The following is a 6123-nucleotide window of genomic DNA, read 5'->3' on the forward strand; positions in this document are numbered from 1 at the left end:
AGTTAACATGTATGTTAATACGTTTTTCCTTTATTAAAACTGTAAAAACTGTGAAAATAACAGTAAATACATGAAAATAATGAGATTTTTGACTCATTAAAACACATTAATAACTGTATAGATACAGTCAACATTGTAAATAAATCTAAATACTGTTTGTAAAAATACACATTTCTGATGTGGACAGTTTTAGCCATTTAAAAAAAATTGGAGCAACATGTAAAATAATATTTTTGTTCTGTAATACTGCTTGATGTAATTTATAATGTAACAAAGCAAGGGAAAATCTGCAAAATAATACTGAAAACAGTAAATATTTGTTAAAAAAATGATATTTTTGGCTGATTTAAGTATAGTAAAAATAGTGTATTTTCTTAAACATAGTAAAAAAAAAAGAAAAACAATTTACAGTGTTGCCACATCTTTCTTTTTTAAAATTGCATAGTTGATCAATAAATCCTCCTTCCATCAGAACAGTTGTAACCCACATTTCATTCCTCATTCACAGAACAGGCGGCAGGGAACTCGCAGAAGGAGAAAAATCCAAAAACGGAGGAGATAAACTGAAGTAGGTTAAACTAAATTAAGCTCCTTCCTCCAGAATAGATGACCCAGAACCTTTTTCTCCAGTTTCCCATGGCCCTGTTTGAAAAGGCTTTTCAGAGCGGCGGCACAAAACCGACAGCATTCATGAAACCAGATAGAAAAGCTTCTGCTCTGGTGGCTCAAGGTGCACATTTCTGTGGCTTTTTGGCAATTTATGCAGCTCTTTATGTTTAAAAAACCATAAACAGAAGCCACAAAATATGATAATCTGCTGCTTTATGAGCGCATTATGAAAAAAGTAGCTGTATAAACAGTAAGTTTGGACACAGAGGTAAGGTTAGGACACAGAGGATAGCCTTATCCATAATATGGCACCGAGTTGAGCGGTTCTTGCCATACTAACGGCAAATAGGGATATCCACTGTGTACTAATCCTACCTCTACACAAGTGATGGTCTCAAAACATTAAGAAGGCAGGTAATTCCACAAATTGACTCTTGACAAGGCACAGCTGTTAATCCGAAACCATCCAGCAACAGACGACCTCATGAAGCTCACTGAGAGAATGCCGAGTGCAAAGCTGTCATCAAAGAATATAAACAAGAAAAGCACTCAGAGAGCACAGAACTCCACCAAGGCTGCTCAGTCCATGTATGATTACCGGTGGATAAGTCCACAGTGATCAATTTTTAATAGGATCGCAATCATGTGATCGTCAGCAGGCAGCTGACGTAACGTTCACTTGTTGTCATAGTTACAGTAACGCAGTGCTGCTATGATGCTAATGATGCAGAAATCTGCAACAAACAAATCCGTGGATCCAGACTATAAGCCACATCACTGCCAAAATCTAATCAGTTGGTCTTTGTCATTTCTGACCTTCCCTGAAAATTTCATCCAAATCCGTTAGTCCGTTTTTGAGTAATGTTGCCCACAGACAGACTAACAGACGGACAAATGTACGCCGATCGTCACATAACTCTGTTGCGTTCCTTGATGGAGTAAAAATGAGCTACAACAAAGATCCTGCAAACCCAAAATATGAGCTGTGGTGACTTTTACCAAAACTACAGGGTCTAACATTTATGTTATGACATGAAACGACATCATTTGAAGTTTTTTTTAATGCCAACAGTTCTACAGAATTGTGTCAAAAATTAATAATAAATAATAATAATAAAATAAATAAAATAATTTTTGGAGCAATTTGCTGTTGTTTAAACAGATTTTTCCTGTTTGGCTAAAATATACATGATATGGAGTCAAATAAGAGAAGAAATTTCATCCAAATTCTTGCCCATTTTTGAGTAATTTTGTGCACAGACAGACAGACGGACAAATGTACGCCGATCGTCACATAACTCGTGTTCCTTGGCGGAGTAAATATAAAACATATTCTGGTTTGTTTCACACTTTTTGTTTACTACATAATTTCATATGTGTTCTTTCATAGTTCTGATGTCTTCTGTATTAATAGACAGTGTAGAAAATAATCAAACTAAATTAAAAAAACATTGAATGAGAAGGTTTTGACCGGTACTGTACATATATTAAAATGTGTTTTCCAGAATTTTGCCAGGGAGGCCACAGCCTCAGGAAAACTATGATGGAGGTTTTTATTCATGTGAACCTTCCCTTCAACAGGTTTTTGTTGCAGGATAATAAAAAATAAAACATGAGAAGCCATCATTGCCTGGAGGAAGAAATAAAAGTCTAAAACCAGTCTGTGGAGCTGCACTGAAGCAGCGCTTTTAAGTACAGTCACAGAAGCTAGGAAAAAATGAAAACCCAGGGAATTTTTAAAATCCTATTGTGGTGGACACAACATGAAGCCATGTAGAAGGCAGATTTATTATTAGAATAATTAATACCTGTACCAAAAAAGACTGTAACAATAAAGCTGTTTTGGCAAAAAATTTAAATCTCACTAATGGAAATGACATTTTTTACCTTGTTAATGTTGCCAATATTTCAGATTTCATATTTATTTTATGATAGAAATTGCAGCCTGTTGTCCTGTTGTTTTTGGCATTTTACATTTATGGATTTAGAAATCCGGTTTTCTTACTTTTTGCATATATTTTCTTGTTGCCTGATGTATTCAAAAATCTGTAAAAACACTGAAAATGCTACACCAAAAAATTAGATTAAAAAAAGAAACAAAAAACAATGGAATACTTCAACACTTAACAACCATAAAAAGAGTGAAATTATGAAATATCTGTAGAATTATATTTTTTGGCTGATTTAAAAACTGTAAAAACTGTGTAATTAAATGATGGATCATTTTAGTAATTCAGAAAAATACAAATATTTGACTTGGAGATTTAAAGCTGTGGCCTGATTTTTACATGAAAATTAATACTTAAAACTATGGAAATCACTGCAAACATCTGTACAATGTTATTATTATTGTCTGATTTAAATACAGTAAACTCTAATTTTACAGCCCCACAGTTTAAAAGAGCAATTTCCTTTTATTGAATGGTAAATTGATTTAATTAATGCTTTTACCTTCATTAAAAACTGTACACACACTGAAAATAACAGCCCATAACTGTCAAATAATGAGATTTTAGCTCATATTTAAATACAATTTAAAACATTTAAAAACACAGCATAACCTTAGGATCAAATATTTGAAAGAATAAATTACCATTTGTAAAAAATATTATTTTTGATGCAGAGATTTAAAGTTTTGGTCTGGTTTTTACATGTAAATTAATAATTTTCCTTTACTGAAAAACTATGAAAATTACGGCAAACACCTGTAAAATAATACTTATATTGTCTGATTTAATAGTCACACATTGCAAAAGAAACTTTTTTTGAAATGGTAAATTAATTAATACTTTTACCTTTACTAAAAACCATACACAGACTGAAAATAACTGTAAATATTTATCAAATAATAATATATTTTTGCAGATTTAAATACAATCAAAAACATAGTGTAACTTTATGATCAAACATTGTAAAAGAATGAATTATCATTTGCAAAAATACAGATTTTTAATGCGGACATTATTATATTGTACAGTTTTGCTAAAATCAATAAAAGAAAAGGAGTTTATGTGAGTTTTTTGCATCTTTTTCTTCCCTTTGTTGCATCAATTCATGATAGAAATATTTTTATGTATGTAAAAAAGAAAACAGAAAATGCTTCTTTCATGTTTTTATTTTAAATATTTGACTCCAACCTGAAATCTCTGTCTTTGGCTTCAGGCATCAGCAAATTATCTGATGACTTTTGTCACATTTGTCTCAAGGTTTCGTCGTCATCTGTCCTCTGATATATTTTAATCTGCTTTTGCGTCACACATGCACACACCGGACGTTTCCACCTTGACGATGAGGTTTATTTTTTGCCTCTATGATGACGTTAAACATCCATTCTAGTTATCAAATGAAACCTTCATCGTTTGTTTTACTCAAACGGTGGCCTTGCCATCAAACCAGACTCTCAATTATTTTCCAGTCTGCAGAAACATTCTGCTCCATTTTCACCATCCACTCACTGAGCTACACTGCAGCTGCTGTTTGGTTTTCAGCTGCTTTTGCCTCTTATTCAAGATTCAAGAACTTTATTGTCATACACACAATAGAAACAGTGGTTACCCTGAGTGATGAAATTCTTATCTTGCAAACTCCCTTCACACAACTGAAGCAAATAAAAATGATAGAAGATAAAAAAAAAAGAAATAAGAGATAATATTAAAAATAGAATAAAAACAAAATGAGATAAATAATAGTTACAAATAAAATCTGTGTGCAAATGTTAGCATTATTGCAATACTGTCATATGTAAACAGTCAAGGGATGTGTGCAGAATATTCTATAATACTATTGTCGTGTAAATTGCTAAAATAAGTTTTTTTTTTAAAAGCTGCAGCACTGCATACTCTGAGATGAATATATTCAACCTGGACACAAAGATCCACATTTTCTAACAGTTGTATCTGATATTTAATACATCTTGCTACCATTTACAGATTCAAACCTTGTTTAAGCAACACATAACGGTCAACATGTGGTTCCTTAACTTCTAACTGCTATTCAACAAGCAGCTAAAGTCGAACCCACTTCAATGAGCAAGTCCTTGTTTTTGTAGAAATAGTGAGAAGTTTGGGGATAAAGTTTACTCTCCATCTTCCAAAAACTAGGTCTAATCAGAATCTTGATTCTATTGTCCAACACCAAACTCTCCTTTGACTAAATTCCACAAACCAAACACAAAAGTGGAATCAACAAACCAAAGTAGCAAATCCAAACATTCCTTTCAAACCAAAGCCCATGAAGAAACCAAAACACCCCAAGACATGAAACAGCGAGAAAAAGGAGCTACAACAAAGATCCAGCAAACCCAAAATACAACCTGTGGTGACTTTTACCAAAACTACCAGGTCAAACGTTCATGTTATGACATGAAACAACATTATTTGAAGCTTTATTTAATGCCAGCAGTGCTACAGCATTGTGTCAAAAATTAACATTTTAAAAGTTTTTAACTGTGTACTGTTGTTTTACAGATTTTTCCTGTTCGGTTAAAATATACATAATATGGAGTAAAATCTGAGAAAAACACATGAATTTAATGTTAATCTTTGACCTAATAAAACACAGCAAAACTGTGAATAAAGTTCACATCAAAAAGCTGTAGTTTAATCAATAATAATTTAATCTTTCATAACTGACCTTAAAATTGCATTTTTTTACTGTATTTAAATCCAAAATTCTGAATTTGCAGTCATTTGAAAGAATATGTATATTAAGAATTTTTATTAGTATTAATTTATGTTGATTGTATAAACAAAAACAAAACAGACCAAAACTGTAAATCATGTTTAAAATATGTATTTTTATAAATGCTAATTTGTTGTTTCATAACATTTGACTGTAAGATTACACTATTATTTTTCTTTTGCTGTATTTAAATCAGGAAAAAAAACATTATTTACCAGTTAGCTGTCTTTAAGAAAAAATGCTGAGGGTTGAAAAATGGTGCATTAATTTAAAAACAAACAAAACACATCAACAATCTGCCTCCAGAAGCTTTTAGGAAATGTAGTAGCAAATTTGAGTTTAAACTCCACACAGTATTAAGTTGATGCAACAAAACTTATTAACCCTCGTGTCGTCCTGCGGGTCAAAATTGACCCGTTTTAAAGTTCAAAAATGTGGGGAAAAAAAAAGAAAAAATTCAAAGTGAAACTTCTGATGTCGACATTTTCAACATTTTTGGGAAATCTTTGAACATTTTTTGGTGGAAAAAAGAAATGTTAAAAATGTTTCTGAAGAACATTCACAAAAAAAACCAAACAAAATCCAGCGAAATTCACTGGATTTTGGTTGATTTTTTTGTGAATGTTCTTAAAAGAATATTAGAAGTTTTACTGATATATATATGTAGTCATTTTAGATATTTTTAGGATTTTTTGGAAGATTTTTACTCATTTTTTGAAAATATTTACAAGAATTTCAGGGATTTTTTTAAAAATAAAACTTTTAAGGAATTATTGGAATTTTCTTCCTGAAGGTTTTGCAAATTTTCAGAAATTTGGGGAATTTTTTTTGCTG

This window comes from Amphiprion ocellaris, chromosome 19 (genome assembly GCF_022539595.1).
Source record: "Amphiprion ocellaris isolate individual 3 ecotype Okinawa chromosome 19, ASM2253959v1, whole genome shotgun sequence".
NCBI lineage: Eukaryota > Metazoa > Chordata > Actinopteri > Pomacentridae > Amphiprion > Amphiprion ocellaris.